General features: G+C 31.7%; 2 long non-coding RNA genes across 2 annotated transcripts; one reads left to right on the top strand and one right to left on the bottom strand.

The window, feature by feature from the left end:
- Window positions 1-3,568: 3,568 nt before the first annotated feature.
- LOC143063166 (uncharacterized) lies at window positions 3,569-16,556 on the bottom strand. The gene is made up of 10 exons (XR_012974956.1): window positions 16,427-16,556; window positions 16,064-16,136; window positions 15,444-15,573; window positions 13,815-14,017; window positions 10,084-10,245; window positions 8,768-8,872; window positions 7,123-7,324; window positions 5,706-5,975; window positions 4,442-4,534; window positions 3,569-3,742 (listed from the first exon to the last, which is right to left on the bottom strand). It is a non-coding gene; the product is annotated as an uncharacterized LOC143063166 (long non-coding RNA).
- A 3,605-nt stretch (window positions 16,557-20,161) lies between these two features.
- On the top strand, window positions 20,162-22,273 carry LOC143062171 (uncharacterized). Its single transcript, XR_012974586.1, has 3 exons — window positions 20,162-20,310; window positions 21,143-21,357; window positions 22,160-22,273. It is a non-coding gene; the product is annotated as an uncharacterized LOC143062171 (long non-coding RNA).
- Window positions 22,274-22,631: the final 358 nt, after the last annotated feature.

Raw genomic sequence — 22,631 nt, 5'->3', positions numbered from 1 at the left:
TTAAATATTTTTTGACTGATGAATGTACAGCCGATCAACATTACGCTTTTACACTGAAAGCAGCAATATCAGGCGAGACACAGCGTTCCGTGGACTTTTTTACAAATTTATTATAATACTGCTTCTATTTGAAAACTTATAGATCAAATAACCGGACCAAGTGGTATGGGGATATCCCAATTATGTCCGAAATACTGTAAAATTCTTAGGATTTTATTTTTTTTATTATTGTCTGCCGTTCCCCTTTTTCATACCAAATTACTCTGAACAACCACTCGAACTTTAATTTGATTTTTAACTTTGGCGATACCTCTTCAATGTACATTAAACAAACGACATTTTGAAATCTGTTAAAAAAAAAATAGATTTTTTTTTCACATTGTGCATGGTGGCCTTTTGTAGCTGACTATACGGAGTGTTGAAGGCTGTACGGTTGTCTATATATGATTTCTTACATCCACTGCATTCTAACTCTGGTGGATAGTTGTCTCATTGGCAATCACACCACATCTAACTTTATTTCAACTCCTATGTTGCGTTTTGGCAACATTGTTTATTTAGTACGCATATCCCGTAGCCCTCTTTTCGGAAGCCCGAGCAAAAGCCCTTGTTCCGCGATAGACAATTCAATTACGAAATCTTAATTAATAAGAATTAGACTTAAATTCGAATCTTACTCAAACTCTACCTTAGAAGTAACTCAAATTTAAAGTTGTAACTAGAACTCTGCCTTTAAATGTGACTCGAACTCGAATTCCAACTCGAAACTCAATGCTAACTAGAACTTGAATTTTAAGTATGACTTGAATTCGAAAACTAACTAAAAGTTTAACTCAAACAGTAACACGAACTTTAATTTGAACACTAATTAGATGGATGGCAAAACGCATTCAAGGCACATACAATATGGAACTCTATCTAAAAATAGAACAGAGTTTTCCGAATTGGTCACGTGGTTTTACCTCATCAAGTAATGGGATAACCACATCAAAGAATGACAGGACCACATCAAAGAATGACAAGATCACATCAAATAATGAAACAAACACATCAAGTAGTGTAAAATGGTCAAATTTTGAAACATCATTACGTATTATGTTAAAACCATATAAAGAATAGACAAATCATCATTACGAAATAACAAAATCACATCATGTAATGAAACAACTACATTACGTTAAGTCACATACACATCAAGTAATGGTAAATCCACATTGACTTATGACACAACCATACTAAATAATGGTGAAACCACATCGAGTAATGACAAAACCATATTGAGTAATGACAAAACTATTCAAGTCAAAACGAAACCATATCGTGTAATATCGAAATATCATTAAGTAATGACTGTTTCATATTGAGTTATATTAAAACATCATTACGTAATGTCAAAACCATATCAAATAAAGACAAACTATTATTAAGTAATGATAAAACAACATAAAGTAATATCAGAGTTCCACATAAGACAGCTGTGGCGTTCCATAAAAATTCATCTTTTATTTCGTATTTGAAATTTTCAAAATGAATCAACGTCCTAAGAAATTCCGAATGTACATTTATAAATCAATGTAAGTGCAGTAATTTCTTATTTCATTAGTTGAAAATCGATAAGAGAAGACTACAATCGACCAGACGTCGTTTTGGCAATACATGACGTCACATTGGACGTCGATTAGAGGATCAAAATATTGGACGTCGATTTGAGAATGTGACATCAGATTTAGATGTCGATTTGAGGAACGGACGTCGATTAGAGACCGGACGTCGATCTGTACCTAACATATATAGTTATGCTTGTACATTTTAAAAGATAATACTGAAATTAGGCCTGAATAATAAATACTTACTCTACGATTTAGTAAAGATATGTTGTCCTTCAACCCATGGAATCATATAAATATATAATCATTTGATATTTCTTCCTGTGTGACGTTTACATTTTCCTTTTTTAGATTGTGACACAGTGATGACTGCTGTACACATATTTTGACAATTTTGCCTATTATGTCTGTTTTGTTCACGCATCGTTGTAAAAATAATGAAAATTGATGCGACTGTCATACAAGTGAGAGGTTTAGCGCCATACAACCAGGTTTAATCCACCATTTTCTACATTTGAAAATGCTTGTTTCAAGTCAGGAATATGACAGTTGTTATCCATTTGTTTGATGTGTTTTATTATTTGATTTTGCCATTTGATTAGGGTCTTTCCGTTTTGAATTTTGTGATTTTACTTTTTACCCATGCTTATGTTTTATTGTAGCATATCTGCAGTCTGTAAAGTTCAGTATAACTAAAGACCATTTAGATCACGCCGAGGGGATGACACAAATTCATTCTGCGAATTGTAGATTTTATTTTGTTTGGTGATCATTCCGACGAAGTATCTTAATACATGATATATGAGGGTCGTAATCTTTATGTAGAACAACGGTAAAAATAGACTTGCTTAATGACCTGAACGGTAATTTTTGGTGCATGACGATAAAATGTACACTTTCTTTATGACGATAAAACTTTTGACTGATTTTGACGAATCAAGTAAAATTCTTTCAAAAATTAATCGAAACGATTAACTTTTTGAGATCGCTGTCGAATCACGATAAAATTTATTCAAATCTGACGCTAACGGTAACAGGAAGTGACTGCTTGACGCATGAATATTAAAGGCATTCAAACCTTCATATATTAGTTGAATACTGTCCTGTATTACAAACCTTGTTAAAACAAGGGGTACAATCAAAATCACGTGATGGATATACACACACCGGAAGTAACAGTCGAGCAGACCGCTTGAAAGGTAAGTAGTCGTATTTACTTGTTTATATCAATAAAATTTAATAAATAACGTAGTGCACCGAATGTAGGATACTATCTAGTTTTGAAATACACAATTATCCTTGCTGGAAAGCGTGCAGTTAATGCTAACACTTCGACACAGTTCCAAAATTTCACCGTCGAAGTGTTTGCAATAACTGCACGCTTTCTAGCAAAAACAAGCGTGTATTTTAAAACTACATACTATCCGACATTCGGTGTGCCAACTTATTAATCAAAATTTAATGATATAAACAAGAAAATGCAACTACTAACCTTTCAAGCGGCGAGTTCGACTGTAACTTCCGGTGTGTGTATATCCATCACGTGATTTTGATTGTACCCCTTGTAAAACCGCCAGACATAACTTTGACACATTCCCAATTTCCTTTCTCAATTTTATAAACTGATCTCAAAGGTGTTATATTTATGACCCTAAACAACGATTCTGATCAAATTCTCAATGTCGTTTTAAAATAGAAACAAACCTTAGATATTCCCTGTGTAAAGTGATTAACCGCGACAAAGAAACATTGAAGGCGCAGACTTGATGATTTGATTCTAAACAGGTTGTAAGAATTCAAAATTAAAATGTTCCTAGTTAACAGGTGGATAGGATACGATGGACAACTGTACAGTGATGTAAACAGTGTACTTCGGTGAGCTTGAAATAGTATTAAAATATTTGAAATAACGAGATTGTTTTCAAAATCCAAGATTTCCATTAATAATTAAACAAACAATATTGAAGATATTTTTATAATATGATTTCAAACTCTACCGAGATAGCTGGAGACATTATATCTTTTAAGAACCTCTGGCCTGTGTATCTATATACTAGTAGTTGTAAACACCGTTCGGCAGTCGACGTCTCACTTTTCTTGAGGGTAGTGAACTGTTGTAACCAAAGCTGGTAAGACTAAAAAAGGGACATTTATGTTATGAGTATGATATTTTCATCTTTGTTCATTACTAGCTCGTCTGATGCAAAGAATTTAGAAGTAATAAAACTGAAGACTAAGTATTCTTTTCCTTAAGCACTGTATTGGCATTATCACGATTTTTTCAAATCTTGAAAATCTTGATTCCAAAAGATGTTATCTACTAAATTCATATGCCTTTTATCTAATTATCTAATCCTGTACCAAGTCAGGAATATGACAGTTGTTGTCCATGTTGTCTTGGTGTGTTTTATCTTTTAATTTTGCCATTTGATTAGGTATTTTTCGTTTTGAATTTTCCTCGGAGTTCAGTATTTTTGTGATTTTACTGTTTGATGTACTGATCAGACTTTGATATAAACAGTGCTTGCTTCTGGCATTGGTTTTGTTCCTTTTTGAAGACTGCACGGTTACCTATTGCTGATAACCTTCATCTGGGCCCTAGTGGAGAGTTGTAACATTGGCAATCATACAACATCTTCTAGTGTTTATAGTAATACATAATAAACTCCAATTAAACTAGAAAAAATAATAAAAGAAGCAAAAAAAAAAAAACAAAACAAAAAAAAAATAAAAAAATAAAACAAAAAGAACTGGAAACATAAACATTAGAACACTTACGTTTTCGAGGTATTTGCTGTTTTTGTGTCTATGCTATGATAGTTTTTAACCCCTACCTTGTTTACCGATCTGACATACACTGTATATATAGTAGGATTAAATCCATCCAGTACAAGAGTATCTCCAGTTTTGCCAACGTCTGGATAGTACTAAAAGAAAACAACATACTATTTTAAACGTTCCTGATGCAGGTAAATTCCGAAAAGCGCTCGCGAACGTATACAATTTCTGTAACTTGTTGTTTTCTTTTTAACTTCTTTTGTTCGATGCCTCTGCTGGTCGACTCTTAGCCCCCGCGGGTATCATCAGCTCAGTAGTCAGTACTGCGGTACTGACATGAGTACTGACATGATTTACAGCAATCTTTTTTAAAATTGTTCGCTTATAAACTTTGAAACTATTATAACAAACTAAGGTTTCAATTCTCTCAGGCAAAGTTGGCCTTAGATGGATTTTGCCATTTTATTAGGTAATTTTTTTTGTCATATAACTTTTCAATTGTAAAGGTTCTTATAATTCATTGGCCTTCAAATAATTGGCTTTGGTCGTTCCTAATGAAGGCATATCAAAGAAGCGTTTCAGACGAATGAAATTATGTTACATGTTGTTTTTCATTTTTTTTTTTTTTTTATTCTTTACCATGTTTGAGTTAAATAGATATTCCACAGTTCATTTTGTACAATATTTATTTCTGTAATTACACAATTTATTTATCAATTATAAAAAAAGGAGATAAACACCTATAATGACATTGCAGACAACTTTTAAAATGGAAGGAAAAAAAGAAAATTGTTGTATAACATTTTTCAATAAGAGATAGACAAGACAATTTTTGATTATCTAATTCATAGTGTTTTCATTTACCAGAGCCAAATCTTAAAAAATATATTAACAGAAAAAAGTACTTGATAATATTTTGTTTTATATTTGGGGTTTTCTTTCTTCACTTTTCTCTTCTTATACAGTTTTTATTTTTCAGTTTTCATTTATAACTGTCTGACCCTGTTCAAATATTCAAATCTCAAGTCTTCAAAATGTTTTCTATCATACTGTTTCGTTGTCGTGTGTTGTTGACGCGAATATTATTAAAAAGAGGTGTTTGATAAACACAGTAAAACAGTTGATATCTTACTCTTAGCTATAATTTGCGACCGTATACTTTATTTATTATATATTTATTTCTTTTTTTACCTCTCATACTCATCCTTTTTAACAATTTTGCATGGCACTCGTTACAAATATATTATATTGACTATGTTTTAAATCAATGCGAGTACTACTCTATTTGATTATGTGTATTAAAAGAAAGTAAATATTTACCAACCAAGTGACGCAGTCATCGTCCGTAACAGCAAAAACGCCAGTGAAGAGCTCCACGTTTCTGTAAGAAACAACCATAGCCAAGGGTCGACTGCTGCAGGAAACTGCATTGTATATCTACACGATTATGACTATAATGACGCGTAATGAAACTATGAGTCGCTACATACTTAGGTACTGTTCCAGGATCTTGTCTTGTGTATTCAAGCATTCCACAGATGCCATATTTTGATGAAGTACCAGTGGAGGAAAAATAATTGAACAACCCACCTATAAATAATTAAGGAGTAGGTCCGGTAAGGGCCGATTTTGGCTTCGAATTTCAGGTTCATCTGACAACATATTTTGGATACTTTTTAAACACTTAAGTGTCTATTTCAGTTGATTCAATAAGTTTATGAGAAAGATTTTAACTGATTTACTCATTAAAAACGCTCCGATTCAAGCTTAAATATGACAAATCTATCAAATATGCCCCCAAAAAATGTCACTTTTCAGATTGTTTTTGTCAAACATGGAAGTGGCCGCATCCGTGTTCATCCTCAACCTTTATATGTTATGTATTATCATCAAATACAACTTAAATTTCAATATTAAGAATGAACATAAATGCGGCTACTTCCATTGAAGACGGAAACTGTCTAAAATTTAACTAAAATGCCAAAATTGTGAAAATTTCAGTAATTTGGCATGACTTAATGATGCTAGTACCCGATATATGTGCATGGTATTGTCAAAAGCAGCCCATATTTATGTAGCAGAAGCATTCTATTTTCCAATAAATAACTAAAAGATTACATTTTAACAAATTTGTAAAACTGCTATATTTTGGGGCCAAAAAGAGGTCTTCCTGGACCTACTCCTTTGAAATAAACTATGTTAACACATAAATAAAACTAATAACAAAGATCTACAAACGTTAGCCTCCAGTTATCGAAACCATCAAAACCAGGGGGAATATAACAACAATATACTTAGCAGCACTGTTCCAGGATATTGTCCTGTGTATTAAAGCATTCTCAAGCTGTTATATTTGATAGAGTACCAGTGAAAGAAAAATAATTCAACAACCAACCTTTAAATTAAGAATAAATAACATACTATCTAATTAAATGAACGTGTTCTTTCTTATTTGATCGTTGAACTTGTAAATAATTTGTATATAGTAGATAGATATCTTGTAATAATACCATTAGTTCTTCACACCTCATTGAAAGATATAATTAGAATATGAGAACATCGGCAAAATAAATGACAAGGAATTAAGCACAATGCAAAGGAAACCATCAATGACAGGCGAATATAACTGCGATATTCAAGCATACACATCTAGATGAAAGAAAAGTGAATAGATATATTTTTAAATTCAAGAATCCCAAACCTAAATGTCAATCCTGTAAAATGATTGGTTTAGTACCTGGAGATGAATTTTGTGGATCATTTATCACAATCTTATACCAAGCTTCTAAAAGATTCTCTACTACAGACTTGATATGTTGATCTCTATTAAAAGCGATTGCTTTATTTGTGACTTCGTGGTTGCTAATTCCGTGGCCAATGGCACTGCCTTCCATAATTGATGGTCCTCCTTCGTACGTCAGAAGTTTAAGTCCATGTTTCTTATAAAGGGATACAAAAAGTTTAATTCAATTTGGAGTTAAACAGTCTACCTATTCTTACATTTCACACCAACCAAAGTTTATCTCGTTAAATGATTTTCTTTTGTTATGTTGTTCAGCATTTCAAACTTTAATATCTGTGTATTTTTATGAAACATTTTCTGATTGAGATATGTTAAACATTTTGTTAATGTTTTTTTCAACTTTTTGTCACTGATTGCGTGATTAAATTAATGCATAGCATCGATACTAATTTTTTCCAATGCAAGTCTATCACCTTTTTGGTTTTAACTGCATTTGGACTATTTCAGTTAGTCTCTTTGTTTTTGTGGAACATATCGCATTTGATGTGGTATCGGATAATTAACGTCAAATTGATCTAGACATAATTCATCCCAAGTAATACAGAATACGTAGTCAGTTTAAACATTTATAAATTATTCCTAGATGCAACCGCTTTGATCATTAGACCCCGTTCACTCTAGCATTTTTTTTATCGATCTAATGTGAATCGATCTGAATAAAACCAGTTAGCGTTCACATTATCTTTAATCATAACGATCTCTATCGGTCTAAACCGATCCACTGCGTTCACACTACAATTAAAAACGCAATCGATCTAACCTTTTATCCCGTAAAACTGTAAACATTGTGTATAAATAGAACTGATTTATTGAATTCATCTATTCGTACTCTGACACACACACTTGAAAAAAAATGGATAAAGTTATTGTTTCTCCTGAATCAGAAGTTAACATTTTGGTACAGGTGTTATTGCCGTTTTCTTTAATTTAAGAAAAAAATTATCTGTAATAACGAAGTTACAACACGACGAAATATTACGGTTCCTGAAAAGAAAAAAAATCATCATAAGAAAAGAAGACACAGATTTCGCAAATCTATGCGATGGCGAAGACAAAATGTTTTCAGTTTGTTTTAAATGTCTGTAAACAGAGAAATATGGGCTAAACAACGAACCTCTGAGATAGTTTTGGCGCTGTACATGCGCATACGTTATTTTCGATTCAATCGTACTAGTTTAAACCGATCTCTGCGTTCACATTGAAACTAAGATCAGTTTACTTTAGATCGATTCAAACTAAACTATCTCTTTTGGTGTTTTAGTTTAGACCGATTGAAGATCGATTCAAAGCGTTCACATTGACCCTTAAATCGATCTAAAGTGAACCGGTCTAGTTTAAATCGATAAAAGTGTCTTAGTGTGAACGGGGTCTCAGATATCAGATTCATTTTATCCACATCAATTTCAATTTATTTTCTATGCCTTAATCTGAAAATGTCATTCCTTTTCGACATACCTATTCAATTTCCTGAAACAGAATATCAGTGTACCTTGTTTAATACCTACTACCAAAAGTATATTCTATAAAACAAGAGAAAGCTTTTTATGAGGAACATACGTCTTTCTTATTGAATATTTACCTTAGCGAGGTTCATATAATATTGAAATGACGACCCTGATTGAGATATATGATTATTGCAATATGTCTCCATTTGAACATTCGACATGTTTAAAATCTCTGCTGTCTACAATGAAAAAAAGAGATAATATTAACAATTCTTTGATGCATTAGGTAGCGATACAAGGTTAGGAGTATGGTTTAGCATTTTGACGTCAATGTATTTTTCAAAGGTGAAAGTTCTTGTGCAATAAATCTCATTTCTGTGCCCCTGTGTACTAATTTAGCCTTCGAAGATGATGTATAAGAACATCAATATTATTTTTACATATTTTCTCAGATATTTTCTGTTTGACTCTTCGTATTTTCAGATCCAGAAATTATTGTAATATTTACAAAACATGAAGTCTTGGACGGAATTTTACCAAAAATGATACTAAAACTAAAAAATATTTATTTCATTTCTTTATAGATACAAGTAAACAGTTTCAGAAAAGTTATTACTCGAAAGGATTGAAATTCTAACTCTGGCGTATTTTGGGGGACATGTGCGACGTCTTTAACACCACCCCCCCCCCCCCCCCCATTAACAACATTTTATAGCAACTAAATGCAGATTGTTGCAGTGGATTCACCAAAAAGAAATTATATTTTACCATTTGAACATACATACATATACACATATATAATTAGTTACAAAGGTACCAGTCTTATAATTTAATACGCCAGACGCGTGTTTCGTCTTCATAAGACTCATCAGTGACGCTCAGATCAAAATAATTATAAAACAAAACAATTATTAGTTACAAAGGTACCAGTATTATAATTTAATACGCCAGACGCGTGTTTCGTCTTATAAGACTCATTTGTGACTACTTTAGATAGAGGTATCCGCATTATACAGGAAGGTGAAGGTATCTATTTACAGTTGAGGGTTTTTAGAATGTAAAACAACATATCTCATGTATACTTTATTTCTATGTTTGCAGATGATGCGACCAAAGTTTCACCGAGAAATGAAAAATTAAAAAAAGTTTGTACTCATTGAATTATTTTTTGGCATTGATGCGGCCTTTTATTTTGTGTTCTTATCATCCTAATCAATATTCTGTATGAATTATGGATAATAACTTCGTTGCAATATCATTTTAAACACAGATATCAACAGCATATTTAAGACTTTATATTGAACAACAGTTATCAACAAAAACAATTCTGTAAGTAAGAAGAATTATATGTTACGATTGAAATATTTGATCCTTTAAACATTTTCGTACGTTAACAATTATGTTATCATTACAAGCATTTACCGACTTTTTTTAATCTACTATAACAAACCGTTTTCCAAATTTCCATAATTTCAGAAGATCTTTTATTATAGTATTTCATTCCTGCTATCCGGCTATTGGAATCAAGGCGGAGTTTCGAGCCTTGTTCTTGGGTATAATGAGTCTGTCGAAATATTCCATTTCATACCTCGTTTGAAAATTCAATGTAAATCTAAAATGAAATGTAAATTTCTACTTAGCAAGTTGGTATACTAAATGTTATCATGCTACAATTAAAGAATATCACGACCTTAAAGATCCTTATTTGATGGCAACGATAATCTATATAAGTCTTAAACAAACTAGAATTGTCTGAGTGGCGGTCAGGATAACAAGCTGAATTTGGTTGATTTGTGAATGAGCATGTTGACCTGCTCATTCAAATTACGTCAATTAAAAGTCATCTTTAAGGAAATTGTAATAGTGTTCCCATTGTCGTGTAAAAATCTGATATCACAAAGTTCTTACTGTATGTCCATTGGTGTGTAAAAAGTCCATATAACGTAATTCAGAATATCAATTGATACTTTCCAAAAATGGTGGATAAAATGGAAATTTCTAGTATCGACCTTCAAATCCTGGCATTATAAAACGAACATTTCGAACAGGGTTGTCTGGATTTGTTCTGCTGAGAATAAGTTCGACATATCATACAACTTTCTATTTTATATAACTTATTATGATAATGAGTTGTCCTCCTTTCAACTTCGTTTAAGACAAACGTTGTTATCTCCAATGTCAGTTTTCAGAAGAAGCGTATTAGAGAGACAACTCCACTTTAATTCTATATTTCAATTAAATTATGAAATTTCATAATTATAGTATTTCCTATTTGCCTCGACTGGTCGTTGTCCGCTTTTCCTTCGTTTATATTAATAACCATTTAACCTAAAAGCGAATAAAAGCTGATCTTATAGTATGTCTTGATCTATATTTTACATTTAGAAATCGCTATGTAGATTGAAGTATACGTTCTTTGTCCCAAATGCATTCTTTTATGTTAAATTCATTATATTTTTATTCCAGACTGATTCGTGTTGGTCATGATTTTAAAATGTTATTAATTTCTTTATTGACTGCTAATATTTGCTTGTTATGTATGTCAACATATTCCATAGTTTTAATTATCGCTCAAATTTGTGAAAAAGGTATTCCAATATGACGACCTATACATCAGTATAACAATAGTTAATATGCTTTCAGCGTAATATACAAATTTGGCTGTTCTGCGCGCATTCCCATCTTATACAGAAGACTAGGCAAGACCAAACTTCAAGTACATAACAATTATGTCTGTCCTTATGCTAAATAAACAAATCACTCGATATGAGTTATTTTTTTTCGGTGTAAAATTTTATAAACACGGTTGACAAATCTAACCGTATTTATCCTATTATAATTGACTTAAATCATGGCAGCCGTATATTGTTTTTCATTTAACCATTGTGTGTAGGCATTTATAATTATAATTTATTCCTTGCTATCGCTAGGGATAATATAATTGATTATAAAAAATGAACTGCTGTTTTATACAAAAGCGGGTGCTAGATTTCCTCGCTGTATTGAATACCCATTGCTCGCCTACTCTTTGGTCATGTTTTTGTCTCTTTGAAACATTCTTTTTTTTCAGTCTCAATTTTATTTAATTAATTTGTTCATTATAAGCCACGCTCGAAAGATATATTATGCTATGTTATAATCTCGATTATTGATTCATCATAGATAGTTATACGTTTTAAGATTACTGTTAGACAAATTCTATAATTACGTGACCTTTGCCATTATACATAATGTGTTCATGAGCAAATCTAAAAGATATTTCGCCTTCTCCGTCTTACAGTAGAGTGTAATTGCCTTTTGGAGCATAGAGGCCTATGGTTTCTCTTAACATGAGTTTCCCTAATATCATATTAACCGAAATGAATAAATATATGATTGATCAAATACCGAAGAATATGCAAATCGAAATATAGGGAAAGCAAAGTAGAACATGATAATTGTTACTTACATGTCCATTAAGATAACAGGAATAAAAACACAGTCCTCTTGAAAAACTATTTTGCTATCTTAAAAACAAACACTGTTAAAGTTCACCGTAGCTTTCAATAACGTAATTAAACTTCGATATATATATAGTAAACATTATGTTTTAACACCGTTTAACCTAAAAAGAGCACCCAATTATAATGTCTCACTTTTGGTATACAAATATATTAAAGATACCAATGTAAACGCACCAAATTCGCATTTTGACAAATTATGTTATTTCAGTGATGCACTAAGGCCAAACAATTTACAAAATGTAAAACTAAATACAATCGTTCACGGTCTGATAAAATGAAAAACTTAAATCAAGAAAATGAATAAGAACTAGATTTGTAATTGCTAGCAATAACGGATGGCACCCTCGTCCCCCCCATTGCCAGGATAAAGGCAGCCATTTTGAAATTTCCAAAGTCAAGGAGGGTATCTACACATGGAAATTATGAATTTTGTAAAGTTTTATTAAGTTTGGAGCATTTTGAAATTTTTGACATTTTAGTCATTTCCATGGTTACGACGGCCTTTTTGAAATTTCTAAATCCAAAATGCAATTCTGCCCATGCCAGTTATCATTTCTGTAAAGTTTCATCTAGTTTGCAGCATTTTGAATTTTTTGAAATTTTTTATATTTCTACTGTTTCCATGGTTACAGTAGATAATTCCAAAATTCTAAAAGCAGGCATCTCATTGCCATATGTCATGTTATATATCAATACAGTTTCATTGATCTCTATGCAATATTCTTAAAGAAAATGCAGCTTTTATGTATTTGTCCTTAGGCTCAATGTTAAACATTTGCCCTGTTTCCATGACCATGGCGGCCATTTTGGAATTTCTAAATATTGTCTTGACATCTAGTCATACCAAGGAACATTTGCATAAAGTTTCATCCAGCTAGGTCTTATAATGAAAGATTTAGAATTTTGAAAATTTTTCACTTTTTTGCAGTTTCCATGGAAACAGCGGCCATTTAAAAAAATTCCAGAGTCAGATGCACAACTTTACATGGGGGTCCTCATTATGTTATAGTTCCAACATTATTGGATCACTCAATTCTTAGAAACACGATGGACAAAATGTGTGGAAGAATAATAAAAATAAGAAAAAAAAGAAACGTAGAATAACAATACGTCACCCCAACTCCGTTGAGGGTGCCATAACTATACACAAGGGAGACCAGGAGTGACATGTATGTATTCCTCATGTTTTATAGACTTTTAATTACTCTAAAAAAATCATTTGTGAATGTTAGTTGACAACAACAAAATATACAGCCTGCTTTGGTAAGTACAGTTTGAAAGAAGTTCAACTAGTAAATATATGATCTATTCCTATTGTATGCAAACTACTGCATTCATATTTATTCTAGAGACACCTTCCGCCCTTTTGTGATATTTACTCATACTAACAATATACTTCCTCTCTTACTTTACCATTCAATGTCCTTTGGTTTTTAAAATTTTTTTTTAAATATATATATTCAGAGTAGATTTTTTGTTTCATTTCAAGAGCATCGTTAAGAATTTCTGTTTGAAGTCTCTATGCTGGGCGTTTGTGGAATAGGTCAATTTTAAACTCTCCACTGATAAGAAAGGAGCAGTGGAGTGACATGAGAGGAAGTTAATCTTCCGTAAATGAATAAACATTATCGCAACTAATGAAAACCCTTTTGGAGAGACAAATGAGCAATATGTATACATGGTAGAGAAGCAGGGTATCCGCCATTTCTCCAATTCACCAAATGTTGTTCATGCGTATCCCACATATTTGAGTTGTTTCCACTGGTTCTCTTTGTAATCCAGGACCGAGAAAGTTTTGCAATATCAACAAATTTTAATTCAGATGAATAATGAGAGAGACCACTAATATTCATATTCACAGAAACGTCCTTATTTACCATGCTGTACAAAAATGCAACGATAATCATAAATTTGTTATAGAAATCAAGGAATATTAAATTCAAAAGAAATAAAGCGAATATCTTAGTCTGGCGTTCTAAATTATAATCCTGGTACCTTTGGTAACTATTTTAATCATAATTTTTGATCAACTCGATTTGGTTGAATATATTCACGTTTTGGAAGGCGTTAAACAGCTGCTATAAGATATATTTAGACTGTTCAGCAATTGTAAGGCGTGTGATGACTTCAATCTCATAATCTCGCTACTCTCCCTGTTTGATATTTATCTACATTTTACCGTGATTTTAATGAGGTTCGTGCAGTTCATTAAATAGTTTTTTTATGTTGTTTTTTGTACACTGTCTGGTAGTTGTTTATTCGTTGTTTTCATGTTTTTTGTGTTTTCTTATGTTGTTTTAAATTGTATCGGAAATTAAAATGCCTTCATCCTTCAGCAGTAATGTTAAAACACAAAAAAATGATAGCCAAGGGATATATAAATACTTGAATACAAGAGGGTAACCGACATGACATTTAAAAACTGCATCAAGTTACAAGGTCACTATGACGAAAACAAAACACTTCTAAACTGATCTGATTCTCAGTTTTGATCCGAATATCTGAGAAACGTATAATAAAAGTAAATTAGTTCCGAAACTCTAAATACTGATATGATAACATAAATCGGGGAAGAGCTGTCGACAGCAGAAAGAACATGAACATATTCCTTTATATAAACGTTATTGTTTCCGAAGCGCTTTTCTTAATTTACTTTAGATATTTCTAAAAAAAAAAAAACAAGGTGTTGTAAAGATTTGTGTACAAAAGAGTGACACACATTATACATTCACATTCATAATTTCCACCAAAAAAAACTAACAGGAGGGATTGGACTTCTTTTTCATATAATGAAGACATAATCTTTCAAACAGCTTAATTGCGGTTTGGAGCTGGCATGTCAATAACTGCTTGTAGTCCTTTGTTAATTTATGTATCATAGTCATTTTGCTTTGTTTCTTTTGTTACCTATTCTGACATCGGACTCGGGCTTCTTTTAAAATGGTTTTACTGTCCGCTATGTGTTTCTTTATTAAACATCGACTAAAGGAATAGATGGAAGGTTGCGACTGTCCCAAGTCAGCAGCTTCTGGCCTTTGTTAATCTTGTATGTTTTTTTTAGTTCATTTATATGTTTTGGAGTTTATTATGACGTCCATTTTTACTGAAATAGCACATAATTTTATTTAGGGGCCAGCTGATGACACCCTCCGCGTGTGGGATGTTCATACTGCGTTGAACACCCATTGGTGGCCTTCGGCTGTTGTCTGCTCTTTGGCCGGGTTGTTGTCTCTTTGACATATTTCCCATTTTCATTCTCAATTTTATTCAAGTTATTTGCAAATCTGAGTATAAAAGAGTAACATACATTTTTGGATTATAATGAGAACAGTCATGTCCAGTATATCCTTCAAAACATTCAAACTGACCATTCCAGCATGTACCTTGATGACAGTTCGTAGAACAGCCACACATACCAGGACATATACACTGTATTCCTACCAAGAAATGCAACATTTCATAGCTCAAAATAATATTCGGTGATACGATCATCTTTCGAACTGATAACAATCGTGTCATATTTGTGTACTAGTTAAAAATCTCATGTATCTTAATTGGTACCGATAACTTTAAGCAATGTAGAAAACGTATACAGGAATGTATGATTCATTAACATTTGAATACGCGGTCTTGTCAAGGCATTATTTTCAAGTTCTAAAAAATTGGTAAACTATGGTCGACTTAATTTACATTCAAGATCAGAATATAGTTCTATTTGAATTTCTTCTTTATGAGTATGATCTATACTAAATAATCTGGCTATGGTCTTTCACATATGAAATCTTTATAACACGAATGTACTTTATCACACGGAGTATTTGATTTTATAGGCGTTTTACGCGTATTCACTTTTGCTAATTCCGTCGACGTGTAATGTAGATACAAATAACTGATACAATATTATTTTTTGTAAATTATAGCACTGACCATTTGGACAAAATACATTTGCGCTGCGCTGCATACCATTTCCAACAATCTTGTCGACATAGGCAGGTATTGTCTAAACAAAAAGTAAAATACTTTTGTTAGTCCAACATAAAAAAATAATAAAGTGCTTTTTTACGTATATAACATTTGCATTGTTGACAGTATTTGTTGTTTGTTATAGGCAGAGTTATCAATATTTAAGGGTTCCGTTCAAAATATTCACACAAATTTTTTCAGTTAAGCATGATTTGCTCCATGATGACGGCCTCAATATGAGTTTGGTATTTTGTTATTTTACTTTTTTTAATGAATAACAGCTTAACAATTTTGTATTTAATCACTTTATTATAATTATAAACGAACCAGATTTACATGTCCCGTGGCCTTTACATCCGCAGTCAACAGCACAATCATTACCAACAAAACCCTCAAAACACTGGCATTTACCACTATGAACATCACATTTTCCATTCCAATGACAATCATCGGGGCAAGTGAAAGAAATACTGATACTAAGAATATATCAATGCAAAAAAAAACTATTATGTTATACGAGAAAGTAGCCTTTTAAATGATGTTATCCATTTTTAAGATTTTATAGATTAAAGCTTTAATCACCTGGGAAGTTTCTTACAGTAGATACATGTATATAAGTTATGTTGAAAATTGCGTCAGGACTCATCCCTTTTACACTTTGTTTGAGTAATAACTGTTATATTTTTCAGTCTATGAAAAAAAAAGCATCCAAAATGTTGTGCACACTAAGCCGCGTAAAAGGGGTAATTGAAAAGTGTGCACCACTTTTTTAAGGTTATTTCGAATGGACAGTAATTAATAGTTTAATTTTAAATTCCATTTTAAGGAGTAACTCATGATAAAATGTCAATGACATCATTGTCACATGACAAAATTATGTCTATGATGTTATAGACAAAACCGTTCAACCAATCAGAAACCGTGTGACAACCATTTTTTTAAGGCCACTTCACTTTAATTTTCAATTTTTATACCTCTGAATAGTAGTACCAAAATTTCATTTCAATTCTCATTTTTAAAAACATCGGTTGGAGTTTTAAATGTTATTTTTTAATTTTATTTATTTTGTCACTTGCCTTGAACATGTTGAAGTGATTATTTAACAAAGATGCAATTAACCCCATTTTTTTTTCGTGTTTTAGAAACCATGTTTCCATGCACAGATTATTTGGTTTTTCGTTCTAATTAGGTTTTACTTTATTTTTTTGTACAGATGTACGCGTAAAAGAAAAAAAAGTTGTTTGGGACAATACTCCTACATTTTTCTTAAGAGATTGCATAATACGCGATGAATGAATGAACACCGTACGGTGTTTGTAGTAGTTTATTTACTGTACCATTTCAGGAATATGACAGTTGTTGTCCATTCGTCTGATTTGTTTTATTATTTGATTTTGCCATTTGATTAGGGACTTTCCGTTTTGAATTTCCTCGGAGTACAGTTTTTTTGTGATTTAACATTTTACATTCTTGATTTTATTTTGCGATAAATAGATTTTCAGTAGGTCAAGAGTGCTAAGTGAACAAGTAGACAACCAATCAGTATAGTTTTTATCAGACTTACTGTTCTTACCTTATTAAGCAATATAGCACTACGATGGACAGAAATGACCGCATTGTACATGTAAATACACACATATGTCTTCCAAATCTTTGATAAGATTGTACTTGTTAATTATATGTACTGTCAAATAAAGACAGCCAATATAACAATAAATCAAAATTTTAGTGGCAATGATCAACCAGGAGATTCTCCAACAAATCAAAGTATGAGAAGTATTAGATATGAACAAATTGCGTTTCTAAGCACATACAAAGCAGGAAGTTCAACGGCACAAAACATTTTCTTACGATACGGATATTCTAGAAATCTATTTTTGTTTTTGCAGACTGCGTAAAGGTCAATATGATAATGTGATCTCTACTTTTACGACTCGATTTAAAATGTGAAAAAACAACAACATTATAACCCCACCTTTGAATCAAATCTTTGAAGTAATATGTAACCATTTAGTTCATAATAGAGGGGCATTTTAAAATTTATATTACCGAAAATATTACCTTCATCAAAATAGTCTTTTTTTAAGCATGGAATATTTTGCAGGATCTGTTGTTATGATGTCAAGAATATTTGGGATGGAGTATCAGGATGGACTATAAATGAAAAAAAAAAACAATCAGCAAAGAACTGTTTTTTATAACACATACTGTTATCTTTAATAGAGATTTGCAAAACTAGACTAATATTTACATGAATAAAGACAACAATAGTATACTGCTGTTCAAACTCTTACTATCTTTGATTGTAAGGGAAGAAGGAGAATTGACTTTAAGTAGAACTCTATTTCTTTCAAAACATTTTGAAAGCGGTTGAGGACTTTTGTATAACCTATACAGAAGATTTCGTTCCTTACAACGTGCAAGCTTCACCATGGAGCTCAGCATATAATGTTACACAAGTGATATGTGATTTGGTGACATTAGAAAAGATCAAATTCGTCTCCTTCACCACAAAAAGATACACATATTTAAAATTGAATTCAGATGCAATTTTACTACAATGGTATACGTATATATCATATAATATACTTTTAACTAAATTTGTTTATTTTTTTTTATTATATCCAAAATTTTAATAGTATCTTTGAGTAACATTATTCAAAACGATATGCTTTTATGAGCAAATTGTTGCAATGCCACAATCAAAGCAAGAATTGATTCGAAACAGTTAAGGGTAAAAATTCTTGAGAGAACACTCACTCTGTTCAGTTAGAAATTAAAGCAATGTTTTTTACTATTGCGAAAAATACGACAAGGCTTTATAATCGCAATAATTTAAACTCGCATTTATAAAATTATTCTATTAGGTTAACCGGGTGTTTTCTAATATCGCAAAATATAAATTCACATTTTGTTGTAAATTAAAAAGCATTTAGGAAATCGTGTCAACAATAATTTTTGATGTTTTTGCTTAATTATAAGGATTAACCAAATGACTGATATACTATTTGATATTTGTAGTCATCATTAAATTAATTACATTAATGAGCTGTTTTCTACTGTTAGGTCATCTAAACTAGAGGCTCTTAAGAGCCTGTGTCGCCCACCTTGGTATATACGATATTAAACAAAGGACACAAGCACAAATGGATTCATGACAAAATTTTGTTTTGGTGATGGTGATGTGTTTGAAGTTCTTACTTTACTGAACATTCTTGCTACTTACAATTATCTCTATCTATAATGAACTTGTCCCATTAGTAACAGAGGAAAATATTTTGTAAAAATTTTATGACTATAAAGGCAATAACTCCTTAAGGGGTCAAATTACAATTTTTATCATGTTGACTTATTTGTAGACCTTATTTTGCTGAACATTATAGCTGTTTACAGTTTATCTCTATCTATAAAAATATTCAAGATAATAGCCAAAAACAGTAAAATTTCCTTAAAAATTACCAATTCAGGGGCAACAATCCAACAACCGGTTGTCTGATTTATCTGAAAATTTAAGATCAGATAGATCTTGACTTGATGAATAATTTAACCCTGACAGAATTGCTCTAAATGCTTTTGTTTTAAAGTTTAAAGCCTAAATCTACATTTTACACCTATGTTCTATTCTTAGCCAGGTGGCCATGGTTGGCCGGGTCATCCCACCAACCAACCAAGTTGGCCACAATGGTTTTTGTAAAGGCTAACGACGACGGACGACAACGGACGACAGACGACGGACGACGACGGACGCGAAGTGATGAGAAAAGCTTACATGGCGCTTTGGACCAGGTCAGCTTAAAATGTATGGAATACAAACTATCAATTAACAGATTAACTGATAATAAACAAATTAAAGATATCAGGTAATCAACGATATATTTAAAATACTATTTAATACTTTATGTATTATTTATCTATTTATCTATTCTATTTTGTCTTTGTTTTCGTTTTTCTCTGAACTTTATAGTGGTTTGTGTTATGGATATATATTACAATATTTAAATAGCCGCACAATGATATCTGACATTAGACTAATCATGTCAAACGTCAGAATTAACTGGAATGAACTGATTACGAATCTGATAAGAATTTCGGAACACAACTTCTATACCACCAAAAGGAATCATGGCGACTATAATCTGTCTTGCAATGTTTTTGTCCTGTTTACAGACGACAATAGCTTTTATGGATCCTTGTACTTTTTATCCTAAAGGGTAAGGCAGTAAGACACCTAATATAAATTTTATGTAAAGTTATTAAAGAAAATAAAACACTATTTTTATATTTATATACAAATTAAATGTATTTGTATTGAACATCTTTAGTCAATAGAGTGGTAACACAGTTTGGAAAAGTGATACCAACATCGTTTTTGATGTTTGAAATAACTAAGTTTGAGTTATATTTAAAACAAAATGAAAAATTACGTTCAATCAGCGTTACGCCGTATTAAAAATATACAGTTGTTTTCACTTGAACGTTCCATTATAATTTAACAAAGATAATTCTGCAACATTCAATTGCTATTTTGTTGATCATAATCAAAATTTGTAAACTAGATCAATACAGAAGGACAAATATGAAAAGACATATAGCAACTTTGAAACCTCATAGATACGAGGAAGACGACAGAAATAAGTCAAATGTGCGCAGACCTTTCGATTTTGAGAAAACACTTATGCTTCGGCCCTCGCAGATTTTTACGAACCAATAAAAATTTAGGCTACTGAAATATAGAATTAAGGGTCGGTTTAAATATTACTTAATTAATTTACATGAACAAATTCACGATGATTAAAGTTCTTATTTAATGTGAACTGTTCTTTCTAAATACTGACACTCTAAAGCACTATATAACGTGTTGGACAAAAGAGTAAATTTTCTGTTTCTGATGGTGTTTTATTGCTCTCCAAATAGGCCAAACTTGAAGCGCCATGTAAAATGACATTCATTGTCTGCATTTCAATTGAAAAGAAAAACTCAATGCTGCTATTTGGGATCAGTTGAATTTAGTACTGTTTCTTATATTTAGTAGTTTGATTGCAGGTTCATACCAACGAATGAAACAGAGAACGTTATCATAACGCCATCTTGTTTAGAAGGAACTATAGACTGGAATTATCCAAGGGGTTCACTTAAAGTATTGTTTAACCAGCCTAAACCATACAGTCTGTGTCTTACTGACTGGATCGGAGGTGGTTCCTTTACCATTTATGACAATTCTTTTGGCAAGATGACACACTTGAAAATGCTCTCATCAGGTATTGAAGACAACTTATATCCTTTCTAACTTTTAAAACATTTAAATTGTTCAATATGCATGTTAAACGAATATAAACATCAAAATAAAATGAACTATGAAAGAACACAGTACTTTTGATAAGTCGTGTTTTTAAAGCAATGATGGATTTCAATAATACAAAAGGAATGAAAATTAAGTCTAATCTTGCAATTTCCGTATTTTAGAACTTGTAGATATACATGGGACAATTAAACAACATTATAATTATGTTACTGATTACTTAACACCGACATGTGTACTTGAATACCATCCAAGGTCAAACGTTTGGAAAACCGTTTCAAGAAAACAATGTAAATATTTTATTGTCTTGCATATATTGTACACTACACTGCAAAGTCATATTAAAGTCAAAAGATGTGAAATTGACATCCGATAGTGCATGTATTGTTTGACCTTTCCATCATATTATAGTTTCAGGAAAAAAGTTTGCAGGGTTTTACTGTATGAAAAAGAAAGCTTTGCTTAAATGGATCATCGTAATTGCAATACATGTTATCTAGTGTGTATCATTATGTATAAGGTTGTATGAAGCAAATTCAATGTTTAAAGAAAACAACATCTTAAAACACAACGGCCAAATGTTTAAGTGAGGGGAGTTACATTATATTATAAATATTATTATATGATGCATTCAAGGGAATCAAGCGTATAAATTAGGGAGATTTGCATAAGGGAGATAAAAGTCAATGGGACAAACACCGAAAATATAAAATCATAAGAAATGAATTTTTAGTCTTATCTTAAATCCTTACTTTTCACAGAGGCTCAATGTATCCAAAGTAATGGGCACCATGCAGTATTAAAAGTTGAAGCACCCTCTATGCAGACATACATGGGAGGATTTACATATGAAATAAAATATTGAATATTTTGAACATTCGGATTCATTGACCTTTAATCATTAGTTTTGACTTTTCTAAGTTAAAAAAAATAAACGTTTTATTTGAGCGAAATCATGGAAGCAGAACTACAATCATCAACTTAAAGTATATAAAGTATGCAGGCACATACTAAAAGGTAACTACTGGATAACCAAATACTTTGTCTAAAATTATATTTCTTCCACCAACGTCATAAAAACCATGGTTACGTGACATTGTAGCAACAACACCTGCATTGTGCAAAATCCAGGGAAAATTTTGGTGATCAACTAGATCATGCCAACGGTAGAACAATAATTTTCTATCGCGAATAGTAGATCTGATTTTGTTTGACTAAATTTCAGATGAAGAA

This window comes from Mytilus galloprovincialis, chromosome 2 (assembly GCF_965363235.1).
Source record: "Mytilus galloprovincialis chromosome 2, xbMytGall1.hap1.1, whole genome shotgun sequence".
Classification (NCBI taxonomy): domain Eukaryota; kingdom Metazoa; phylum Mollusca; class Bivalvia; order Mytilida; family Mytilidae; genus Mytilus; species Mytilus galloprovincialis.
This window is presented reverse-complemented; position numbering and strand designations above follow the sequence as displayed.